Source organism: Podarcis tiliguerta (assembly GCF_965153285.1).
Source record: "Podarcis tiliguerta genome assembly, chromosome: 11".
NCBI lineage: Eukaryota > Metazoa > Chordata > Lepidosauria > Squamata > Lacertidae > Podarcis > Podarcis tiliguerta.
Window position 1 is genome coordinate 4381570 of NC_139544.1, and position 26866 is coordinate 4408435.

Here is a 26866-nt window from a genome sequence, read left to right on the forward strand (position 1 = left end):
CCAGCTCTCCCGCCTGGGTGTTGCACTTTTGTCTCAGTATTTACAGTACGTACCGTATTTACTGTACTCCACGAGCACCAGCAGATGCGAGGGGCCGCAACTGCCAGAGCTGCCTGAGTGAGTGCACTTGGGGAATGGGGAGTCTGGGTACCCAGGGGGCGGCTGAGGGAACCAGGTGGAAGGGTAGGAGTCTCAGCCTGATCTACCTGCCAGGGTTGTTGTGAGGATAAAATGTAGGAGGAAGAAGAACAACGTTTATTGCTTTGATCTCCTTGTATGTTAAGTGTAATAAATGAAATGAATCATGGGCTAAAGAAAGGTGGAGTCGATGGAAGCTCATCTGTAATGAGGCTTGGATTGCCACATGTTAAAATTTTCCAGGCTACTGATGTCAGTAGAAATGTTATCATCTATAATTTTAATCATCAAAATGCCATACCATATTTTACTTCCCTAAAAACAGGAAAGATCTACGGGACCAAACCTTGCTTAATAACCCTTCTGCTTTTTTGATTGAATGCCATTTGAAATTGCCCTTATTGTTGTACAAGGTTGCATATAATGGGCCTGGCTACCAATCAATGTGACCCTATTAGAGACTTGCCACTTGTAAGGAAGTATGTTCCAAAGTGGAAGCTGGATTAAACTAGATGCTGGGTCAAATGACACTATTTAGAAAAATTGAAGAGTGGTGCTTCAGCCTAATGATTTTGTGAAAAGTTAAGCAACAATAACAAAATTCCATGAATATAATAGCATAGCATAATGCAAACGTGGGGAACCTTATGAACAAGATTTCTGTTTTCACTTGGAGCTCTTCAAACCTGGGAGGAAAAGCCCACAGTTAAATAATGCAAACCGCCCCCCCCCCCCCCGGTTTTGCTCAGGGCCTAAAGAACCTTTTTACTATTCAAAAACCATAATCAAATCTTCCAGGCAACAGCCAAGAGATGCACCTTGAAACTTACGGAAAGGATATGCTTTTTACAGTTACCATTGTTCTGGATTTTGTAAGTGCACAGACAATAACATGCTTTGGGCTGATGTTAAAACAGCAGAAAGCATTATTCTGTTCCTCAGAGTCTGGGAGTTTAGAGATTAGCAACCTGATCCAAAATACACTAATCAAAATTCAGAACCCGGTGGGTGGTACTGGGCTTCTCTTGGCAACAGGAAGCCTGCAAGTGCCTAAGGGTGAAGACAGCCAGATATTCTATCAAAAGTGGTTTGCAGATAAATGTCTGCCTCAGAAAATGCATGTTGCAGCTACTTACACCAGACTTTGTCTCCATCCTATGATTCTTTCCCATTCTATATTGAACAGTTGGAAGGCGATGTTTGTGTAGATGTTGCTTCCTCATTGGGTCACTGTGATTGGGCAGAACTCCAGAGAAAATTAGATGCAATTAAGTCTCTTTGAAGTAGTTAATGGAGTTTAAGTATACTGTTAAGTGCTAAGGTCTCTATTAAACTGAAGACCGTTTAAAACACAACATTTTAAAGCTAAAATTCATTTTTGGAATAAGTTAGTTGAGGTATTAATTTTCTACATGGGCTGTGTGACTTCAGGTATGTGGATCACTGAGAGTTGTTGTCATATAATATAAATCCAGCACAAACAGAACAAGCACCACTGGCAGAATGAAATCCCTGTTTCTTGAATGCCTCCAAAATCTGCTCCAGTCTGTTGGTGAGGATTCACCAGAGCAGATGTGGCAGGGGCAAGGGGCTGCAGAGGTGATGAGAGGAAGGGAAAGTTCCGTTGCATGAGTGAAGATCCATTCATGTGTCCTTGGATACTACCCAGAGAAATCTAGATGTCTGAAAGAGAGCTTGAGCCTAATGCTTATGTACCTAGATATAGTGCCTGCTCAATATATTTTACTGCCACACACACACACACACACACACACACACGGAACAACACTTTTAAAAGTACTGTCGCACCATCCGACACCAGTTGCTATCTTCATCCATCCCTCAATTACAATGCTTCCTGAAGCAGATGTTTCAGCCTGCAACATAACAGGGGTGCTCTGCCTGGATATACTGTGGCAGGCAGATGGTGATGATTGGGAGTCGAATTCAGTCCTATGATATCCCAGTCTGAGGTCTGAATGTGATGGTGCAGACCATCCAAAGCGTTCCTCCTAATGTGACTGTGCAAACATGTCCAAGAAACAAAACAAAAATGTCTTTATTTGTTGTGAGGTGGTCCATGAGAAGGGCTTTTGCCTGAACTTTAGATAATGTTGATGATTTCTTACCCACTTTTCATAGTAAATAATAATAATAATAATTTATTAATATTTATTCAATTTATACACTGCCCTATACCCGGAGGTCTCAGGGCAGTTCACAAACAAGACCACAACATATAAAATCAAACAAAAAACAATAACCCAATAACACCCCCCTCCAAAAAGAACCACATACTAAAAGGATGTTGGATGTTAATAAGATCAACCAAAGGCCTAGTTAAAAAGGAACATTTTCACCTGGCGCCTAAAATTCTACAGTGTAGGCGCCAGGCAAACTTCCCTGGGGAGAACATTCTATAGACAGGGAGCCACTGCAGAGAAGTCCCGTTCTTGTGTTGCCGCCCTCCAGACCTCTTGAGGAGGCGGTACACAAATGAGGGCCTCAGAAGATGATCTCAGGGTCCGGGTAGGTTCATACGGAAAGAGGTGGCCCTGAGCCATTTAAGGCTTTATAGGTCAAAACCGGGACGCGGGTGGCGCTGTGGGTAAAAGCCTTATCGCCTAGGGCTTGCCGATCGAAAGGTCGGCGGTTCGAATCCCCGCTGCGGGGTGCGCTCCTGTTGCTCGGTCCCAGCGCCTGCCAACCTAGCAGTTCGAAAGCACTCCCGGGTGCAAGTAGATAAATAGGGACCGCTTACTGGCGGGAAGGTAAACAGCGTTTCCATGTGCTGCCCTGGCTCGCCAGATGCGGCTTTGTCACGCTGGCCACGTGACCTGGAAGTGTCTCCGGACAGCGCTGGCCCCTGGCCTCTTGAGTGAGAGGGGCGCACAACCCTAGAGTCTGTCAAGACTGGCCCGTACGGGCAGGGGTACCTTTACCTTTACCTTTAGGTCAAAACCAGCACTTTGAATTGGGCCCAGAGTGGCTTACAGCACTTTAAAATTCAATATTAAAAACAATGGGTCCTGAAAATATATCTCTCAGGTGTCAAAGGCCAGGAGCATCATCTTTCTAATTCTAATCGTCTTTCTAATTATTGCTTTTCAAAATTCCAGATTGCTTAACATGACAAGTCTGCTGTGCATCCATCTTTTCCTGAAGTCTTTAAACAGTGGTACACAGACTCCCGCAACATGTTCCCTGCAGGTTATACAGTCAAACAAAGAAAAGAAGTGGTTTGCTGTAAATTATATACAGGTTGCTGCAGAGTAAATTTAATCACAGGGCTGCTGTAACTCTATCATCATTTCCCTTGATGAGAACATCACAGACTTAAATTTTGTAAAAGAGGTAAGAAAAAAAGCGAGAGTATAATAACCATAACAGTCAATTTTCTTCTGATGGGAAAAAGTGATGCACTGGTGCCAATGTATTAAACCAACTTCCACAACATAGTGGATATTGTGATATCTATTAGTGTTCCTATGATGTTTGTTGGGGGGGGGCAGCAACCTTCCACCACCACCCAAAAATAAATCCACTCATGTAAAGGTAAAAGGTAAAGGACCCCTGGACGGTTAAGTCCAGTCAAATGTGACTATGGGGTTGTGGCGCTCATCTCGCTTTCAGGCCTAGGGAGCCGGCATTTGTTCACAGACAGTTTTCTGGGTCAAGTGGCCAGCAGGACTAAACCGCTTCTGGCGCAACGGGACAGTGTGACTGAAGCCAGAGCGCACAGAAATGGCGTTTACCTACTCACCACAGTGGTACCTATTTATCTACTTGCATTGGAGTGCTTTCGAATTGCTAATTATAATAACATACATAAAGTATTTTGCAAATTTTCCTTGCTTGCATGGCATTTAACATCTGCTTGATGTCTGGGATGAAAGGCCATTAATATGAAGATGACATCTAACTCTATGTCTTGTTCTTACCAAATGTAGATGGAGCAAATGCTATATTGATGTCTGCCCATGATAGTGGACTGGATGAAGGGCAATCCAGACAAGATGAAAGTACTGTGAGTAGGTAGTTTTTTTGCCCAAACAAATGGTATTCATCTTGTGCCAAATGGGGTTGCACTCACCCTGAAGTTAGAGGTTTGCCACTTGGCCCATCTTTGTTACTACAGGCACAAGTTGCTCAAAACATGTGGCTGCCTGACCACAAGCAATAGGATTAAAAGAGCAATGTCGGCTAATTAAATCAAAAACTGAAAACAATGAAGAAATGAAGCAGCAACGAAGTTTAAGATAGCTGGCATCTGTCTGTCTCAGAAGACAATGGAGGAGGGTCCCTTTGGAGGGGGAGTCAAACTGTTGGTAGGTTACAGCTCCAAAATGGACGTCAAATAGTACTGAAACAACATAAATTCTTGGTGCTGTAGTGTGATGAGTATTTTGAGGTGTGTTGTGCTACCTCAAATGCACCACTTTCAAACTGAAGACCCTGGCAGGTAAATAGAATCACAGAATCATAAAATTGTAGAGTTGGAAGGGAGCCCCAAGGTCATCTAGCCCAACCCCCTGCAATGCAGGAATCTCAGCTAAAGCATCCATGACAGATGGCCATCCAACCTCTGCTTAAAAATGTCCAATGAAAGAGAGTCCACAACCTTCCAAGATAGACCGTTCCACTGTCAAACAGCTCTTACTATTGGAAAGTTTTTCCTGATGTTTAGTTGGAATCGCATTACTTGTAAGTTGAAGCCATTGGTTTGAGTCCTACCCTCCAGAGCAGGAGAAAACAAGCTTGCTCCATCTTACACAATCCTCCTTAAATTGTGGTGACCAGAATTGGACACATTATTCCAGGTGTGGCATGGCCAAGGCAGAATAGAGTGGTACTATTACTTCCCTTGATCTGGACACTCTACTTCTGTTGATGCAGCCTAGAATAGCATTAGCTTTGTTTGTTGCTGTATCACACTGTTGACTCATCTTAAGCTTTTGGTCCACCAAGACCCCTAGATCGTTTTCACATGTACTGCTAGTAAGCCAGGTGCCCCCCATCCTATATTTGTGCATCTAGTTCTTCCTGTCTAAGTGCAGAACCTTACATTTGTCCCTAAGAAATTCATTTTGTTAGCTTGTGCTCAGTTCTCCAGTCTGTTAAGGTCATTTTGAATTCTGATTCTGTCTTCTGTGGCATTAGCTACCCTTCACAGTTTGGTGTCATCTGCAGATTTGATGAGCATCCCCTCAATTCCTTCATCCAAGTCATTTATAAAGATGTTGAACAACAACGGGCCCAGGATAGACCCCTGAGGCTCCAGTCACTGGAGGTTTTGTTTTCCCATTTCTCTTTAGATTATCAAGGACTCCCATAATTGGAAATGTCATTTTGAGCAGTGTGAACTTGTTACTTGCAATCATTTCCCTTGGGAGGTTTCATTGAATGGATTTTGCTCATGGTGAAAATCAGGAAGGAGTTTCCCAACCCAGATCAATTAAACAAGGTGTAGGCTGTTCCTATGGAATTCCTATGACTTCCTTGCTCAAGTTGTCCTACTTTGTAGACGCTTCTTGTGGTGTGCCTGTGATCTTAGCATGTATACATAAGTGAGGCACTGATGTGGTCATGTCTTGCAGCCCAGGATTTGACTTTAATATAGTATCTCCAAACGCTGCAGGTGTTCACAGAATTGGTTTTTTAAACAAATGACTGCGTCTATGCATTTCCCACTCACGTAATTAAGATGTAATACCTGTATTGGCTAGAATGACTCTTCACTACTTTTTGCCTTGCCTTCACAACATTCACACATAGGGTCATATTGTGAGTGAGAGGCTCAGCTGTGCTTTTAGTGTCATGTGTGAAATGCCCTGTGATTCTATGATATAGGTTGTAAAATGAAGAATAATGCATCATTAGAATGGCTATCCAAACCCTCTTATTCAGTCCATTTTATCAGAACTGTATTAAATGCACAGCATAACATGAATATTATGAAAGTGACTCTCTGCACATGGGAAATGCTTTAAAGAAGATGGAATCACATTAAAGGAACCATCCTTGGCTTTATGCTTTATCACAAACAGACAGGCACAGCAAAGCCCCAGTCCTCAGGTGCTCTGCAAACAGAAATTCTATTGAAGTGAAAGGGCCTTGCACTACTGAAGTACACCTCCGAATTTGCTATTCAAAGCATCAATCTCTTTCCATTTCACAGTATAACAAGATGTTTAAGTCTGATATTTCCAAATAAATCCCCCATATCTTTAGCTTAATGTGCATTTTTCTTCTGAAAAATAGGAGCATTAAACTGTTTTTTTTTTTTTAAAAAAAAAAAAGCAGCCTTGATCTAAGAGCCTGATCGGTGATGTCCGAATAAGTAAAATCCAAAACTTGTACTTTGGTCTGTAAAGTGTGATTTCTGAATATAAAGTATTTCAGTAGAATCATTGTAGACTCCCTCTTAGGTGAATTGGGTAGTTAATGAAGAAACTAGCTGAGCGTCTGCATGAGCTGGATGGAGTGTCACAGGTGCGCTGCCAACAGGTGCTTGATTACCCTTCTAACCCAGCAGCTGGGGCTGCATGCACAGAGCCCTTCAAAAACAAGCAGCCTTAAATCCCACCTCTTGGCTATTTGAGAGGCACACCAGGGCTGGCTGAACTAAGTTCCTCTGATCTACCTTAAACAGCAGATTCATAGACTACATCGCTTGTAGTCTCTCCATCCTCCTGAATAAGGCTTTTTGGTCAAATTCAGAGAGACGGCAATCTTTTGCAAAGTTTATGTTTCTTTAGCCCATTATTTTGTGTCAAAAACCAGTTCAGCTCAGTAATATGGTTATCCATCCTATCAGTGGAAAGCCACTCTGGTCCTCTGCCTACAATAAATGGGGATAAAGCTCTTGGCACACCATGAAGGGTTGGGTTCCATGGATATTCCCTAAACATGTTGCAAACACAAGTAATGTTGGTAGGAATGAGCATCTGGTGACTCTGACCTTCAGAGAGAAATATAGTGGTACCTCGGTTCTCGAACATAATCCATTCTGGAAGCCTGCTTGGCTTCTGAAATGTTTGAAAACCGAGGTGTGGCTTCCAGGTGGTTCTTGCACTCATTGCAAGCCACATCGGATGTTTGTCTTCAGAGGAACATTAAAAAACTGGAGCATTTACGTCTGGGTTTTTGATGTTCGGGAGCCAAAATGTTCAGCAACAGAGCGGTTCAAGAACCGAGGTACCACTGTAGTGAAATGATAATAATTAATACACACTGTAAATAAAAAGCAGTGAGATAGGTCTATCAGCTATTCAATCTATTTTGAATTGGCTGCCTCCTAAGAAGCTTAGCAAGAAAGAAGCTGCAGAGATTATAGCATTCTGTTTCTTCCGTCCCCTGCATTGCCTTCCCATTGCATTACAACTTTTATGAGCTATGCCATAAAAAAATGAAAACTTGAAAGAGGATTCAAGTCATCATTCCACGTAAATAACTTTTTTCATCTTTACTTCCAACAAATCTATCAGCCGCTGTGTCCCCCAGTCAGAAGCGGAAGAATCACACCAGCCTTCAGTGAAGCACCAAAGGCACCACCAACAAACAACTAAGCAGTCCACTGAGAGATCTGTCTGAGTTTTTCCTCTCTTAAAAATGTGATCAAATCGAAGCCACTAAATGCAATTCATACACAGCCACCCAGCTGAGTACAAATAGGCAAGGCTGTTTGCTTTTTTTAAAAAAGAAGGCACACTCTTAACATGTTTATTTTATAAGCCCTCTTCAGGTGTTACTTGCATGAATAGGGCCATTGTGGTGAAAGAGGCAGCAGGGCCATGAGTGTAGCCCCAGTCGTAAAATGATGTGTCTGTTGGTGCTTCTGGGTGGGAGACGGTCTTCTCTCAGGACCGGTCCGGAACACATAGCACAGCATAGCACAGCGTTCACCCCTCCAGACGTTCAAGCAAGCAGCAGATCTTAGCAGAAGCTGAGACTGAGGATATGTAGCATCTGGGTTTAGTGATTTATTTACAGGATCAAAATAAAGAACAGAGCAATCATGGTGTGTCTCTCCTCCTGCGAGAGAGTACAGCAACAGAAACAGAACAAAGAAGACGGAAGTGGCGTACAGTTCCTTCTGTTCCCACACTTCCAAAGAATAGAATGTCAACACATGGAGCATGTGAACTAGTAGTCACACATTCTGCAGCACAAGAGAGAATGATACTCCTGACATCATCTTCTCCTGCTGGGCCATAATTTCTGTAGCTGGGAGCCTTTTCTCCCCAAGCCATTTGGAACTCTAATTAACCAGGTTTCTAAATTGCATAGGAAGACTCCATGCGCAGTGTAGTCATTGCCTACCATGGCGAAGGGCCCATCTAATTTGTGGTCAGGACTAAAAACATTGTGCCAAGGAACTGTTAAGCGAGCCCAGGTCATCCACAGGACAGAAAAGCACAGGAGGCATGGAGCTTTTTAGTAACAGAAAATAACAACACAGTGGAGTCCCCAGGTTCATCTTAATCCAGCTGAGACGTTGCTGAAAGTGACCACTGGCCCTGCTCTTCCCCCTCTAGCTTCTCACTCTTGATCCCTCCCAAGCAGAGAAAGGCTACATCAAGGCGGGTGGGCTCCTCCTCTGGGCCTGTCTGTGGGACACTCCTTGAGCAGGGTGTACCAGAGGGAGAGGAGAGCCAGCAGGACTGGGACCATCCTACTTCTGGGTAGCAGGGGCAACCTCTGACTCCTCTCTGAGTCTGCACTCACACTGTGACTCTCAGCCTCCAACCTTGTCTTGGGAGGCCTTCCTTCTCCTTGATCATTCAAACCTCCTGCTTCTAGCACCTCCCGGCTCATCCTTTCCCCAGATTTCTCTTCAGTGTCTCACCATCAAGATCTGAGATCTAGGTCTTCTTCTGTGTCCTCCCTGGGGGGGGCTCTTAGGCGGGCAGCTCCTGCCACTCTTCCTCATCCAGCCAGTCCCTGACACATGGTTACCATACTTGCCCTCTTTGTGCGAATGATGCTTGTAGAAGGCTGTAGTAAGATAAAGGTAAAGGGACCCCTGACCATTAGGTCCAGTTGTGACCGACTCTGGGTTGCAGCGCTCATCTCGCTTTATTGGCCAAGGGAGCCGACGTACAGCTTCCGGGTCATGTGGCCAGCATTACTAAGCCGCTTCTGGTGAAACCAGAGCAGCGCACGGAAACGCCGTTTACCTTCCCGCCTATTTATCTACTTGCACTTTGATGTGCTTTCGAACTGCTAGGTTGGCAGGAGCAGGGACCGAGCAACGGGAGCTCACTCCGTCACGGGGATTCGAACCGCCGACCTTCTGATCGGCAAGCCCTAGGCTCTGTGGTTTAACCCACAGCGCCACCTGCGTCCCAGAAGGCTATAGTATTTTCTAGAATCTAGATGCTGCTAGTGGGACTGAATGTCATATGTCAATAATCTTCTTCAGTGGGGCCCAAGAGACTGAATCCTCTAAGGATGGGATCCAGAGTGACAAACAAGAATTATCTATATCCGCAAAACATTTTAGGACTGAGCTGAAATCTTATTGTTGTGAGGTTGAGGCAGGGGGTTATTTCAGCAATTTTCAGGGGATGGGAAGGGCGTCCTGGCAGCAAAGACACAGGTGGTATGGTTGTTAGAATGTCAGATTAGAACCTGGCCATGAATCTCACTGGGTGACCTTGGGCAAGTTGCTGTCACCCTGCCTAACCTACCTCACAGGGCTCTCTTTCAGATTAGCCTCTTACTGACAAATAAAATGACAAACTGTGGGTTGTTCTTAATGGATTGAGAAGCTCTAAGCACAACTGAGGGCTGATGTAGACATGATGGTGACAGAAATGTGTGACTGCATCTCTATCTTATTCCTACTGAGACAAATAGCAGCTTTGGGAAGGTTTGTATTTTGAAAATACAGGGCAGGGAAAGGGTCAGAGACCCAATCTGAATCAGGCTCACTTGTGGCTGGTATTTGCAAAAACAAAATAAAAAAAGTTTAAAGAGATAAAGATGCATCAAACCTGTCTCAGTGTCTGGCCTTTGGGCTAAAAAGTTGAGACAGTATTCCTAAAATGCAAGGAAGCTCTGAAAACCTTCCAAAGCTATAGCATTTTCAATAATTTTCAGGACTCCGATGAGGTATGCAGCGCACACCCGCCTCTCAGGACTAATTCTGAAGTTACTGTGAGCCTAGAAAATTGCTATTTCTTGACCTAAAAGAAGGTTAAAACACTTTCACTGAAAATTGATTCACTTTAAAGTATTTAGCACTATTCGTATTTTCTAGCAGTATATATGACAGGGCTGGTTTCAATTGGCACTTTATGTAGCTGTTGTGGAAAGCCCATCATACAGCTAGAGAAGTCTGAATGAGTGTTAAACAAGATGGGCCATTTTGTTCTTTTTTCCCCCCTTCTAAAATTAACACACACACACTCCAACAGCACAGTGCTGGGATTTTACTGTGTCTCTGTGTGTCCTCTCCAACCAAAGGAGATTGTTAGTTTTCTTTTGCTGTATGCCAAAGGAATGTATGCCACTGCATGCTGACATTTTGAAGGAATCTGTCAGGCATTTCTAATGACCTGTGTTATATCTTTCTGTCTGAGGTAAAGAAGAAGAGGTAAAAATATGTCATTGAGGTCACTCTCTTTGGACCAATCATTCTTAGCTGAGATGCTGGCCTCCGTAGGTATCCTTTGAGCAAACCAAATTCTTTCATTCTCATTATTCATCATGGCTCTGATAACCTTGAGCTCAATAAACATGGTGGCTGGTAGCACTGGTGGTCATGTGATTGGCTCTTAGAAAGGCATTAACAATGCAGATTATGGCTGCCAGATTTAATGCTTTCAACTAACCTCTGTTTAATATTTTAATTCATCATGCCAGTTTTTGTGAGGTGCAATACTTGTTGGAAGAAGAGCAGAGAAAATTTTCCCCATATTTTTTTTTCTTTATCTGAGCATTTATGTGTAATTTTCACAGCCTACATTTCCTGCCACAAGCCTCAAACCCTTCAGTAATGACTGACAGGGACACTTTTGTTACTGTAATATCACTTAAAAATTTGCCGAACACTTAGGAATGAAGTGGTAATCATCTGTCTCTTTTATGGCTCCTGAGAGAGCTGAGATATAATCAACAACATAACAAAGAAAAAGTTTTATTCCAGCTAGCAGCAGCGAGGCAAGAAGCATTTTCAAAAGAGGGGGAATCCTTAAAAAAACACAAAACTTTTAAAGACCCATTGAAACCTGTAGCAAGAGCCTGAGAAATTCAAAGATGAATGAACGCTCCTCCCCACTCCATTGTTTCTGAAAATATCTTGTGTAACATCAGAGTTGGAACGACCTCTCTCCTGAGTTTTGGTGAACAGAATTTTGCTCTGCCAAAATTCCAGACTGGATATTGAAATCCAGTACAGTATAGCTTCTGTGTTTCACTCCAAGACCATCTTTTTGCCTGTGTCTGAGGGCAAAGCTACATCCACATGACAGAAATCCCCTTCACGATGGGCCCATCCAGGATTGAGAGCTGAGGATGTACCATATTTTTCGCTCTATAAGACGCACCAGACCATAAGACGCGCCTAGTTTTTGGAGGAGGAAAACAAGAAAAAAAAAATTCTGAATCTCAAAGGCCAGAACAACAAGAGGGATCGCTGCGCAGTGAAAGCAGCGATCCCTCTGGCTGTTCTGGCTTCTGGGATAGCTGCGCAGCCTGCATTCGCTCCATAAGACGCACACACATTTCCCCTTACTTTTTAGAAGGGAAAAAGTGAGTCTTATAGAGCAAAAAATACGGTTCGTATTTCATTTTCTGTACCCTGGTGTGATCCCAGTTCAGAATGGGCCTCTGTGCCTGCAATTTGCAGTTGGGGGCTGGGGGAAACTCCCATTTGCTGCAGTGGGAGCTTTTTCATTTCCAGTTGCATGCTCTTGGGGAGGCGGGCATTCCAGATTGGAACTGAAGCAGGGAGCAAAGGGCTAAACCATTGGTTCTTTGTGTTAACTACTTATGCAAGAAAATTCTTGATTTAAAATATTTTAGGTCACTTTTCTGATCAAGCGCATGTCCAAAGCAAACCCAAAGGTAAAACAATACGAATTAACATAAAATAATGAAATAATACAGAACCAGAGAGAACATAATTGAGGCAGACCATCAGCCAGTTAGCAAGTATCAAAGCCTGCAGCATAGAGATGTGATGTAGGTCTAATTGGGAGGAAATTCTATAGGCATGGGGCCACTACACAGAAGGCCCTCTTTCTTATGACCACTTATGTTACCAACCTAGGGGTGGGCACACCTGCTGAGCATCTGAAGCTGGTCTTAAGGTGCAGGCAGGGTAGTATAGGTGTAGGCAATTCAATAAATAGCTTGGGTGCAAACTATTTAGGGCCTTTAAGGTCAAATCAGCATTTTAAATTGAGCCTGGAAACACACTGGTAATGAGTGCAGCTAAAATAATGGCCATGTTAGTTAACTACCTAACCCCCAATAAAGTCTGGCAGCTGAACCAGCTGAAGTTCCTGAACTTCTCAAAGAACACATTGTAATAATCTAGTCTGGAATTGAGTAGAGTTTGGATTATTGTGGGCAATGACACTCTACTGGCTGCACTATGATGGTTTCTGATGCAGGTGGATTTAAAACAAACAAAAAACCCACCACCTTTCCTTTATCCCAAGATAGCAGGAGGAGAAAGTGAGGAAGAGAAAGACATTACTTGGATTCAAATGTTCCTGCATGGAGTTCTGCTTACAGAATGGGACACTCACAGGTCTCTGGTGCCCCTTCTCTTTACAGACCCCTGTCCATTTCAGATATACTCTCAGGGGTTGGGGGACCCTTCTGATCAGTGTGGGAGGTAGCACTGGGTAGTGTAGAAAGGAAATTAGGGAAAATAATCTTCTACCTCCATTTCCATAAGCTTTATGCAAAAAGGCTTCCACGGAATCCAAGCCAAGGGCTTCTTCCATTCAATGGAGGTTTTTTATATATTTAACATAGATCAATTTCAGGGGTGGGGGGGGGACCCACCTTGAGTAGCAGAGAAAGTGAGGCAAATCTACAAACTGTGGCTGAATTTGTACCACAGATCAACATCTTACTGAATTTCCCAGAACTCACAAAATATTTAAAGATTATTTTCAGATGAATTCATCGCAGAGGATGTTATTTACATATGTATTCATGCTGACAGGTGCTGTAAACTACTCTTCAAAGAAAACCGAATAGATAATAGAAAGAAACACAATATATAAGCCCTTGCATGTTTTAATTTAATTGTGACTCTGTAACACACATCTGGTTTGCAGAACAAAAAATGGAGATAAAGCAGGAAGATACCCAACTTAACTGAAAGCTAAAATTGGTACCTACATTTCAAATTCTGGAACCTTTTAGTCAGACATTATTTAAATCAGGGTAGTCTGCTTTTGGAAAGTTTATTATAAGGAGGGCTTAGCCAGAATTTGATTGGGTGCAATTTCACCTCATATGTTAAGTGCATACAGATAGCAGACCACCTTGTCCAAAATCATCCTATGGTGGCTTCATCAGTGCCACTTCAAAACACCATCTAATTTAACCAGAATTAAGGATATGTTAGAGATCATAATGAAAATGGCTCACCAATATTTGCCATTCGCAACTATGAATTTGGTTTGAATATGTGACATTAAGTCAATTTGGGGGGCTGCAGCTAAAGATGCACTAATAGTGGTGAAGGGAAGTGGCATTTTTTCTTCTTCCCACTTTTTGGCCATGGGAAGTATGGTCTGAAGGCACATGAGGCCACAACCTCACTGAAAGCTGTCCAACTTCAGAAGGGCTCACTGTAACTGCCAGTCAGTTACAGTTACTGCAAATTGGTGGCTACAGTGACCTCCTTTGCAGCTACAATATCAGTGTCACAGATAGTGGCACTTCCGTGATTGACACTGGAAGCACATGTTCAAAGGGATTTGCTGTAACTGTCAATCATCAGTTATATGATGCTACTTTGAAATCTGTTTGCAGCAAGTCGTTTGCATTCAAACTGCTTCCTGCTGCAAATGAAGCATCTTTCCTCTGTAGGCACAGTTGTCTACAGAGGAAAAGTGCTCTGTTCACAATAAGTGGTTTGGATGAGTCCTTGTTCCATCATTGCTGGTTATAAGCTTGGGAATCATGTACCATAACAGACAGAATAACAAGCAAAGGATGACTTTCCAGGTAAAACACTCCTATTCATTTCACTTTCAGCATGTGAGTCCATGGAGTGTTCAGCATTTCTGGTTGTCTACTGAAATAACCCCCTATCTGACTGTGGGCCTAAGCTCCAACTCCTTTTGGTTGAACCATTTGCAACTCCTGTGGATTTTCTAACCTCATGTTTTCTCTCATAGTAATTATATCTACCATAGTCAAGCAGCCCAAAATCTACCCAAGTTGCATTTTTCTTTTAAGCTTTTTTAAAAAAAACAACAACAACTGAGCATGCTTCTGCTAAAATGCACAAGATCATTAAGTGAAAAGCAGAACCCAGCTGTCCTCAATCACCTGAAGGGTGCAATGCATTGTACAACAGGCCTCTTCTTAAAGACCCATCCATCCAGGTTCAAGAGCAATGAGCTGATTGGGGCTTTTTCTTCTCTGAACTCACTTATAGCTTGATGCTCTTGGTTGTCAGTGTGGTGATATCATTGGAAGATGTGTGTTATGTTATGGAAGGAAGCTCTCTTGGGGGTTTATGTAGGGCACTGCAGCCTCAGCCTGGAGCCAACTGTAAGGGGCTGCTAGCAAGGAATGGGACCATGATAAAATAAAAGAAGTCCTGAAACTACCTCCTGATTCTCATATATGAAGATACATTATATTGAAGAAATATAATGTCTGAAAGAACATCGCATTCAGAATACTTTACAGGTGCCTAAAACATGTGCCTAGCAGACAAGGCACATTTTAGCAGATTTTAGGTTTATCATCTTTCATAACGTGTTCTAGTTCAAGAGATAACTGGATAGTCATAGGCACAAATAAATGGGATTTAAAAGAAGACATCAGAGTGTCTTGGTTGGTCCCATGTGTATGAGCCATGAATGGACATATCAATTTTATGGTACAGCATCTCATTATACAGGTGGTTAGAACGGGGATGGGAAGGAGAGTACTACAGCGAGAGAGAAACAAGCGTTACTTAAAAAAAAAAAAAAAAAAAACCCACCAATGGTTGCTCTGAGATGCTCTGAAGAACAATGGCAATGTTTCCTGGAAATGAGCTGGGAAAAAGCCACAGCGTATCCTGGTCCGCAAGTCTGTCTGTATCTGCTCTTGTATTTCTGCCAGACTGATCATGAGTCACCTAACACAAACTGTCACCCTGATCCAGAGCAGCTGTCTAATTGCAATTTTGTTATTATTAATTACACAGTAGAAAATCATTTGTAATTAGCTCAGCCTAAATCATAGTTTAAACAGCCAAAAATTACATTACAATCTAAAGTGTAATTAAAGCACTACAGTAAAGTGTTTATTTAAACCCAGTTTAGTTGCAGCAGATTTTTCAATCAGGGCATCAGGCTCACACATAGATTTAATTAGTCTCCAGCACTGACAGCGGCGTACTGCATTTATTCATTGAGCATCAATATTGCTGAACAAATGTAAATAAAATTTAGACAGGCATTCTTTAAAGGGACAGTCACAGAAACATCTGGGAGAGATAATGAGGGTTGGGGTGATATGAATGTTAATCAGCTCTCCGTGCACTCCTGGCATCTGCAGCTTTTCACAGGCTCAGGGTACAGCGTCTAAACTCCAGATATTTACACTTGAAATCCCACTTGTTTGCTATGGCATGGTGAAAACTTCTGAAAATACTTTGGCTAGAGTGAGAATTCAACATAGCCAGTTGGACCATATCCAAGGCTGTGTTGGCAGATGCATTATCACTGGACTTGAGGAAGGGAATTGCTCTTGAGGCCTGACTCTGGAGTGATGGAAAGTGACCTTCCTAAGGAGCTTTGAATGATTTCAGACAGAACAAAAGCCCTGTTCAAGTCTCCTGTTTGAGTGTGAACTCCACACACAAGTGAGGCAGGCAGGGTTGAGGGTGCTGAGCTCCACTGCTGCATCTTCGTCATTACTGTCACCTTCCAATTCTTGCATAATTGGGGTTGACATAAGAAGAGTCTTCTGGATCAGGCCAGTGGTCCATCTAGTCCTGCATCCTGTTCTCACAGTGGCTAACCAGATGCCTGGGGGATACCCCAGGGGCAGACTTTGGTCATTCACATTTCAGTGGTTCCCTGTGCAAGGCCAAAATTTGGTGCCCCCCGCCTCTCACTTTCCATTCTGCTCCATTCACTATGTCATGGTTGCAACACCCTGTGGCAGCCCCTTGACTTGGTGCCCAGTCACACTGCCCTAAATCTGCCTCTGGAAACCCAGTAGCAGGACCCAATCACAAGAGCAGTCTCCCTTCTTGTAGTTTCTAGCAACTGGTATTCAGAAGGAGACTGCCTCTGACGGTGGAGGCAGCTTATAGCCATCATGGCTAGTTCTAAATCATGCACCTAATTCTTCCACTTCATGGATAGAGAAGATCCCCCACTTCACCAGGTTGCTTCCACAAGTATGATAGCAATGGAGGTAATGCAGGGCTGGCCCACCCATGAGGCCAGTTGAGGCGACCACCTCAGGTGGCAGGCTACACAGGGGCAGCAGATTCCAATGTTTGTCTTTCTTCCCCACTTGTTCCTGATCTTCACTCACCCCTTTTTTTTCCTGGCAGGAAGGGGGCATCATTTGGGGGCTTGCCTCAGATGCCAAAATGTCTTGCACTGGTCCTGAGATAATGGCATGGGGTCAGAACACAGAATACTGACGGCTACCTACCTGAATCTAGAATTGTGTTCACCCTGTTCATGCTCAGGGTTTACATATGATCAGAACACCCATATAGACCTTAAATATTACTAGAGTTGTCCAGCTACCGTGGAAAACAGTAGTCCCACATCTCGTCTTCTTCCCCACCCACATTAACACTCAGTAAATAGAAGTGCACAGTGTGATGTCATCTTTGCTGAAAGTTCTTTATCCTCACAGGTGGCAGCTGGGATGAGACATGGAGAAACTCAGAGCCAGATGATGTCATGTTATGTATTGTTACTAAATAAATTAATAAAAGAAGTTTCTTCCGATATTGATAGGAGGGAGTAATTGAACCTTTGGGGAAGGGTGAATGTTCCCAAAATGAATATTCTTCCCAGATTTATTTATATCCTGAGCTTCCATTTTTTATATCTGGATCATATCTTTAAAAGATAAAATTGTTTAGGAAATGCCTTTGGGGCTCAACTACACCAAGAATATCCTTACAGAGAATACAACTACAAATTAAAGAAGGAGATTTCGGAATTCCAAATTTTGAACTTTATCACTATGCTTATTTACTGTCGAGTATTAAATATTGGAAATCCATTGTTGGTCCTGATTTTCTGAGTTGGGCAACCCTAGAATGTATGCACCTTGCACCTTTTGTTGGTTGGACAATACTAGGATTGACATATTTGAAATCTTAGGTGACTCTGGATACAATTAAATCTCTTAGAAGGAAATAGAATATTTTGGCAAATAAAAAGAAAATGATCGATTTTCACATGCTAAACTTACTTTGTGGGGAAACCCCACACTAAGAATTGCAAAAAAGTTGGTAATATAGAAAAACTGGATGGAAGCAGATGTATTGACGTTGGACCAACTGATAGATGAGGAAGATGAATTTTACACTTTTGCTCTTCTAAGACAAAAATATAACCTATCAGATGCAGCCCAATGGCAACATCTCCAGTTACAACATCTCCTAACAAGTGTGTTTGAGCCATCAGCTCTTTAAATGAGCCAAACTCATTTAAAAACAAAAAGCCACCAATTATTTTTTATTGATATTTATTAACAATATATAAATTCAATACACAAATTGTAAGAAATAATTGCAATAACGAATTAGAACTTTCAGTACTACCCAGACAGTGTGAAAATGTTTTAGTCTCAATACCCAAGGTGTCATTGGATTTAAAATTAAGACCTACAATATTTAGAATTTATTGGACTCCTTTACGGTAGTATTAAATAAAAAAAGGTTAGCTAAGATAGCTCATTGTTCAATGTGTGGCAAGGACAATGCCTCTGTGAAACAGTATTCTATATTTACTAAATTTTGGGAGAAATGCTGGACTGCGTAACTATGACTGTGCAAAAAAAGTTAAATCTTTCAGTGGAGAATATTCAATTGAACTATATACCTGCAGTATGGAAATTATCAAAGGGACAACAAAAATGGATTTTGCATGCCCTAATGGTGGCCAAGAGACTGATATTGATAAACTGATGATACCCTTTAATCAATGGATTGGTGATATGACATCACTCACAACTTTTGAATGGACTGCTTACAGGCGCAGACTTTGCTTGGATAAATATAGAAGGCTATTAACATTTACATAAGTATTAGGATACGAACATTATACCAATTTATATAATGTATGGGAATATCGTATATTGCATGTTTGCATATATATATATATATATGCTTTTTTATATGTATCTTTTACTTCATTATTCTGTATCACTTTATTTCTTTTAATTGAAATCACTTCAATAAAATATAAATATTATGTATTGTTACTAGAGATCTTTAAAGGAAAGAAAGAGGAAGAGCCTAAAGAACGCTGGTTTTGGTGGCAGCTCTATATGGTTCCACATTTTCCCAGAGGGGAAACAAACTTTTCCCTATTCTCATTCCTACTCAGATGGGCAAAGACCACCATGCTTTATTGATTTTATGTAGTTTGTCCTGAGAGCCTTTTTGGCTGAAGAGTGAGGTGTAAAAGTTTTGATTCATTAATATTGGATTTGGAGATGGAAGTTGCATGCAGTGAATCTTAGGGTGATTCATGGGAACCCAGTGTGGTGTAACTGTTACAGAGTGCTGGAATATGTCAGTGATGGGGAGTCTCTGTCCCCTCCAGATGTTGTTGAACTCCAAATCCCATCATGTTCAATGGTCAGGAATGATGGGAACTGGAATCCAAAAACCTCTGGAGGGCCACAGGTCCCACACCCCATCCTCACCCAGCCATGAAGATCATTTAGTGACATGGGCCACTCACTAAGTCTAAGCATATCCACAAGATCTTAATGAGCATAAAGTTAGAGGAGAACCATGTATGCTACTTTGAGCTCCTTGGAGAAACAGTAGGATACGAGTAAGTAAATCATAGTGTAAGAGGCTACAGAGGTATTCCTCCTTGTTTCCCCAAAACATTGCTTCTATGAATACCTTGCTTTTTGTCTGCAAGTGATGTCCTGTGGGCAGCAGTGCTGTGCTTATTGAGATGGAGATGGGGCAAGACAAGATGGTGGCCCTGCACATCGCACCATCCCCAAGAGGACGCAACTTCCTCTGCTCCCCTCCCCCTCAGTAACCAGCACGGAAGCACTGTAGGAATGTCTCATTTGCTTTCATCTTGTATGGAAGTGCTGACCAGCTAGGCAGGAATGGGAGAGAAATTTGAGTCGGTTCACATTGGAAGGTGAGCCTAACTGATTTGCACTTTCCAAAACAATAAGAGAACCAAAACACAGCCATCCTTTGAAATTTGCACTTCTCTGAATTTTGGATGCAGTTCCTCAGCCAAGTAATATGCACAAAAATGCATGGATTAATGAAAACAACACACAAAAATATTACAGAAAATTGTAAAAATGTTTATATTTGGGGACACTAAAATGCTGATGAATTTTCATAAGGATTTTTCATAAGGATTTTTATTTAAATGCAAACTGATGGGGGAAATGTAGATTGGAAAAATGAAAACAGAAAACTAAAATGGTCAGATCTGTTCATTTCATTACCTATCCTCATTTAGTCTTTGCATGTCCCTTTCTAAGAATAGCAAGTTATTTTTTCACTTCCTTGATTTGGGAAAAAGCACCACACTGATGTTGTAGATACTTTGAAATTAAAAGCTGATACTTGTCTGATACATTTCTGTCAGTGGGAGTGATCAGTTAATGACTTTATACTGAGCAGCAGCCTGAGGTCAGAACATTTTTATTCTGCAGAGGAAAAGAGCTATGAAGATGTCTGACAACCATATCTGATCCTGGAAAATAATCTTCCTTTTATTTATTATGCTGTAGAATGCAACCCTGTTCATATGCTTGACTGTTCCAAGCTTGTTTTAATCAACTGATTCTTGGCTTACAAGAGTTGATGGTATGATGCTACTCATCCCCTCCCATTCTCCCATATTTAGCAGCATTATCAAAACTGCCTATATGAAAATTCATTTATCCAAATAGGTGATTGTTTTTCTGAATGCTTTTGTTGCTTCTCTATTCCAAGATTGTACAGCAGGGTCAGGGAACATTCTCCAGCCTGGAGGCCACATTTTCTTTAGGGGCAACCTTCCACTGGGCACATTCCAGTGGTTGGCAGAGCCAGAGGCAAAAGGAAGAAGAGCAGTGAATGTTCACTTTGTACAATGTTCTAGTTTCTGCACACACCTCTCTCTCCTCCATTCATATAAGGAAGAAGAATGATCAATGTTCAAAGACACATTCCAGCCGGACAAAACCACTTGGGGGGGGGGGATGAAGTGGCACTGATGAAGGCTGTGGTCTGGGAAGACAGAGAAACTTGAAAGGCCACATTTGGTTCCTAGACATGAGGTCCTAGACCCTTGCTGCACAGTATTTAGGAATACTTTTGGGAAATTGCAATCTTATATCACTGGAGAATAAGACATGAGACAAAGTGTACTGTGTATGTGTGTGGGATGACATTCAATACGTAGAAGATGGAAGACAAATGCAGAACCTTTCTAGGGCTGAAGCTGAGGATCCTCAGCAAGGAACTGGAAGCCAAAAATGATGTCAGTTAGAAGAAACTATCTTGAAGGACTTGAGAAGTCTGAATTGCTACTCACTGAATAGATTTTAGCCTTGGGATTTTGCTTTCACTGCTCCTTGGTTCTGATTCAGCAAAGCTAATTAGGCATGTGCTCAAATCCACCATCATTCAATAAAATACTTTAAGGATGAGCTTAAACGGTTTGCTTAATTGAAGTTCTCAAGTGGAAATTAATTCTCTTCTGAGCCAGCTTATGTAGACTGGTTGGTCAAAAGCAGCTTCTGCAAGTGAAGAGTTTCCATCAGCTTTGTGGTAAGCCAGAATCTGGGGGTGGTGGAAAAACCCAGCTTTTGTTGAAATTATGGAGATGCTCACAATGCTTTTGCAGTTTGTGACCAATATTCTTAGGGCCTAATAAAGGGCAAAATGGGCAGTTCTACATTCTATTGAGCTTCCAATTGAGTGAATTACATTGGGAGAAGGTATCCAATGATCTTCTACTTAAGGGTTAAAATAATAAAAGCACAGCTATTGACTAATAAAGACTTACTTGATTATCAAAATCTATGTAACTTTCAGCTTTTAAATGCAAACAGCAGAAAGTGTTTCTCTCAATAGTCATCTTACAGTGTGTCTGTTTGCTGATGCTAAAGTGAATTTGACATAATGGTAAGTAGTTCAAACAATCTATATTACTGGAAGCTTTCTCTCACATACTATTGATTTTCTTACCCCATCTGCAGCATGCTCAAAAGCACTTCCTATTCTGTTTACCATTGTATACAGCTGGAATGCATGGTTTCACACTGTCTAATGGAATTAAGCAGACCCAGAAAGGCATTTTCCTGGAAAATGCAATGTATTTATTTGTAGCTCAGCAAAAGGTAAGAGCAAATAAGTGTCTTGCTAATTTAACTAGGCAGCATAAGAAGTTTGGATTTGATAGCTGAAGAGAGTTGACAGACACACAGAGACACACAGTTACATACATTATATATGGGGGGGGGGGACTGTGTGTAAAAAGACCTTACCTTGAAGGCAAGTATGTAGGTGTCAGGGTTTATCAATCCCTTTATTTCTGATGTTCAGGCTGTAAGAACCAGAACAGCAACTTCATAGGAGGAAGTTATCAAGTTGGAAGAACCAGAAGGTTTGCAGAAATATATATTAAAAAATCCCTTCAGGGGGAAAAACCCTCTAAGGTAAATACCCCCCAAACAGCCTGGGAGGATTTTACTTCTGGTAGACCCTATTCCTGCAAGGGTTGCCCCAAAATTCTGACAGAATGCCACCACAGGCTAAATCTGCAAGAAATAAACCTCCTATGCTAGTGATTTCAACCAGTGTGCCGTGGTACCCTGAGGTGACTTGAATAATAGTCTGGGGTGCTGTGGGCAACACTGACCTCTGTCCATCCTTCTTTGCCTCCCTCCTTTGATGTCCTCTCATGTCTCTGCCTCCCAAAAGCTTGCACAGCTGTTTGTTGCAGCAACCCTGGCTACAAGCTCCACCGGCAAATGGTGCCTCTGGGACTGGCCAGGGGGTGCTTCCCAGGCCCTTGTGGGGCAGTGTGAGGAGGCACCCCACACTGGGGCAGGGGGCAGCTCAGAGACCAGGGACGGCAGCTGTGGCTGCCCAGAGGATGCCCAAGGAGAAGACAGGAGACTGAGGGAATACTCTACAAGAGAGGGTGCTCAAAAAGGGTGAGGGGCTGCCAGCTCTGCAGGCAAGGGGTGACATAACTGGGTTCCTGAGCCCCCCAGGGGTGCTGCAGAAAGAATGTAGTTGGTCAAGGGAGCCGTGGACCAAAAAAGGTTGAAAATATCTGTCATAGAATCATAGAATCATAGAGTTGGAAGAGACCACAAGGGCCATCGAGTCCAACCCAAGCAGGAAACACCATCAGAGCACTCCTGACATATGGTTGTCAAGCCTCTGCTTAAAGACCTCCAAAGAAGGAGACTCCACCACACTCCTTGGCAGCAAATTCCACTGTCGAACAGCTCTTATTGTAAGGAAGTTCTTCCTAATGTTTAGGTGGAATCTTCTTTCTTGTAGTTTGGATCCATTGCTCCGTGTCCGCTTCTCTGGAGCAGCAGAAAACAACCTTTCTCCCTCCTCTATGTGACATCCTTTTATATATTTGAACATGGCTATCATATCACCCCTTAACCTCCTCTTCTCCAGGCTAAACATGCCCAGCTCCCTTAGCCGTTCCTCATAAGGCATCGTTTCCAGGCCTTTGACCATTTTGGTTGCCCTCCTCTGGACACATTCCAGTTTGTCAGTGTCCTTCTTGAACTGTGGTGCCCAGAACTGGACACAGTACTCCAGGTCTGTCCTATGTGGTCAAAATAGTTGGCAGGATTCCTAAGCTTAATCTGCCACAACAACCCGCCTTCCTTAACCCAAACTCTAAAACTATTAAACAGTAAAGTGCTTTGTATTTACAGTACTTCCCAAAGTCCTGAGGTCAGAGCTTAACAAAAGGTTGTGAAATATTCTAAGACCACAAGGGCTAGCTTAATTACCACATAGTCTAGCAGATGTGGAAGATTTTAGTGAGAAGTTTCAAAGAATTGTCTTTTAAAACAAATATAATGAAATACAAAGTATAAAGAATTTTGCTGGGGGTGGGAGAAGGAACATGGTACATAGAGACTTAAACAATTACTTAGCTCAGTGTTTCCCAACCGGGCGCCCCCAGGATATTCCAAGGGGGCCACAGGTGGAAAATGTGTAAATGGGCACAAGACTAAGGGGCCACAGAGGGAAGTGAGAAGTGAAGGAAAAAAACATTTTTTAATAAAAAAAATCCTGATTGGCTGGCTATCCGCTTGGCCAATCACAAGCGGGTAAGGGGGTGACCCACCCCGGTCTAGCGCTCCTTTTTGCCACATGTGCTTTCTGGGAGCAGTTCTGGTTTGTTTCTGGAGGGAGGGGGTAATCGCTGAGGCTCCCGTTTTTACCAGTAGAGCCCATGTTCCCGAACCCCAGGCCTGGTAAGTGTGGTGGTGGGGTGGCAATGGGGAGGACTGGGAGAGCCAGAGCTGCTTGTTGCTGCCACCAGTGCTGGGTCCAGTGGCGGCCTGGGCCTGACTCTGCAAGGCACAGGGTGCAAACCAGAGCAGAGTCATCTGGTGCTGCTGACTTGCATCTAGTAAATAACTAAGTGTCTACTCAAAAGAAAGTTGCACTGAGTTCAATGGGCTAATAGGTTTAAACACAACAAAAGAGCAGATAAAACAACTGTGTTGCATGAAATAATCCAATATGTGATGATCCAAAAGACAGTGTGGATTAAGACCTACATTGTCTGACCAGCTAAAATGTCAGAACCCTGAGAAACCTTTCAAATTCTCTAGAAATCTTTATCATGTTGGATGTTGCTTGCCACAAGGATGCCACCAAGCCTGCAGTGTGAACCATGTGGTGGACATGTTTAAACAGGCCTATGCAGCTGTTTAAAACTTTTGATCTGCCAGTCATTTCAATGATTATTTTGTACTGCTTTAATGTTGTTGTTGTTTCATTTATATACAGTTCTTATGCCAAAATGGCATGAATTTTATTACATAATTTGGACGCAAATTCTCACCTTCCAGACACGACACCACTTTAACTGCTCCATTTTTATTAGTGGTGGGCTTCATCTCCTTTTCCATTTTTGCAAGACCTAGAGGAGCAGTGTTTCCATGGTGATCTAGCTCAAGAATAGGCCTATGACCCTAAGGTACCCTAAGGGATGCTGGGAAAATAGTCTTACTTACCTATTGCAATCAGCAGCCAGTGAGGCTTCCTTTTAATGTAGCCACCGCCTTGACCACCTTGCCTCCAAATTTTTAGAATTTCCTCTCAACCCATGCCAATTTTGGAGGGTGTTTTTCTTTTCACCCCTCCCTCTAAGAATGGTCAAAACCAATTGATCCAAAAATAGTGGCATAACTCTAGTTTTAATAGATATTTGCCTTTGGCAGCTGCTACATAAAGGAACCTGAACCAAATCTCTTTCTTTCTTGAGCTCAAACAGTTAAGAGGCCGCTCCAGGCATCCTTTACATTGTGCATTCATGATGCATTGTAATCATGATGATATCAATGTGGTTCTACACTATCCAGTTTTCAATACTGCTTATGCCTGCAATAATTTGGGGGCAGACATAGAATCATACAAGGTGTGACCAGCAAGATGGGTGAATGGTTATAGAAATCAAACAGTGAGAAATATTTGAACATACATATCTTACAGGCCTTCAAAGTAGGCCCCCCTCTGATACAATGCACAATTGACAATGTTTGTAGAACTGTTGGAAACTTCGGGAGAAGTCCTCTTTTCATACTGCTTTCAGTTCCCTCATCACAGCAGCTTGGACATTTGAAATGTTGGAAAATCTGTGCCCTTTTAGTGCGGTTTTCAGTTTTGATAATAATAATACCTTTATTGTCAACGTACAACCTGTGTACAATGAAAGTGACCGAGCTTCCCCCCCCCCCACAAACACTCAATCTCATTGCACTCTGTGTGCTTGTCACACAACACACTAACCCCAAAAGTCAGTTGCACTATATTATTTTCCGTTCAGGAGCCTAACAGCCCATGGATAGAAACTGTTTTTTACCCTGTTGGTACGACTGATTATACTTCTATACTCCTGCCCGAGAGTAGAAGATTAAAGAGGTGCTGGCCGGGGTGTGAATCGTCCCTGAGAATTTTTCTCGCTCTACTAAGGCAACAATCCCTTGTGATGTCATCTAGCAGGCTCAGGGGACAGCCCATGATATCATGTACTGTATTCACCACCCTCTGTAAAGACTTTCTGTCCGTGGCTGTCAAGCCAACGTACCACACTGTGATACAATATGAGAGGACACTTTCTATTGTGAAGCGGTAGAAGGAGGTAATCAATTGTTGTTTAACATTGTTCTTTCGCAAAACCCTGAGAAAATGGCGTCTCTGTTGGGCCTTCCTAACCACCTGAGTTATATTGTTTTTCCAAGTGAGGTCTTCACTAAGGTAAATTCCCAGGAATTTAAAGGAAGAGACTCTCTCCACACAACCCCTCTCTTCCCCCAAAAGTCCACCATCATCTCCTTTGTCTTGCTAATATTTAGGTGCAAGTTATTCTCTAAGCACCATGTAGATACTTTTTGAACCTCCCCCCTTTTGGAAAAAGAAAGAAATCAAGTGGGGCCAGATCAGGAGACTATGGAGGGTGGGACAACTCAAGTAACCTCAGCAACAATTTCACATGGAATATGCAATTATTCCGCCATCATTCGGATGGACAAACGCCGATCCAGCATCAATAACTCACGAACTCTGTCAACATTTGCCACCGTTCTGCTCGTCAACTGTCTGCCAGACCTAGGGTCATCTTCGATGGTTTGCCACCCTTCATGGAAACACTTAAACCACTCATACATTGTCTTTTGAGTTACAGCTTCATCTCCATACACAACTGTGAGCATTTTGTGGGTTTCCAATGCCAATTGTATGTTTGGATATTTCTCGCTGTCCGATTTCTGTGACCAAACTTTCACCAAACTTTCTGGTCACATCTTGTAGATCTTGTGATCTAGATCTAGATCCACATCTTGGCACTACAGAAGAGCTGAAGAATATTGTCCCTGTTGCAGGCAGTACTGGTAACTTAGAGATGGAGAAATTCCATTCCGTATGCATATAATACTGAATCTAACAAATCTGCACTTTCTGAAACTCTGCAAACCAAAACACATCTATCTTTCAAAATATGCATGTATCTGAATTTTGTGATGCATCTCTCAAAGTAAACAATCTTTACCAAAAAAAATCAGATATTGGGGAAAGTGTGCATAAAAATGG

General features: G+C 42.4%; 1 long non-coding RNA gene across 1 annotated transcript; it reads left to right on the plus strand.

Moving 5' to 3' along the window:
* On the plus strand, positions 1-7769 carry LOC310659786. Its single transcript, XR_014503005.1, has 3 exons — positions 1-117; positions 3258-3492; positions 4089-7769. It is a non-coding gene; the product is annotated as an uncharacterized lncRNA (long non-coding RNA).
* The last annotated feature ends 19097 nt before the right edge of the window (positions 7770-26866 follow it).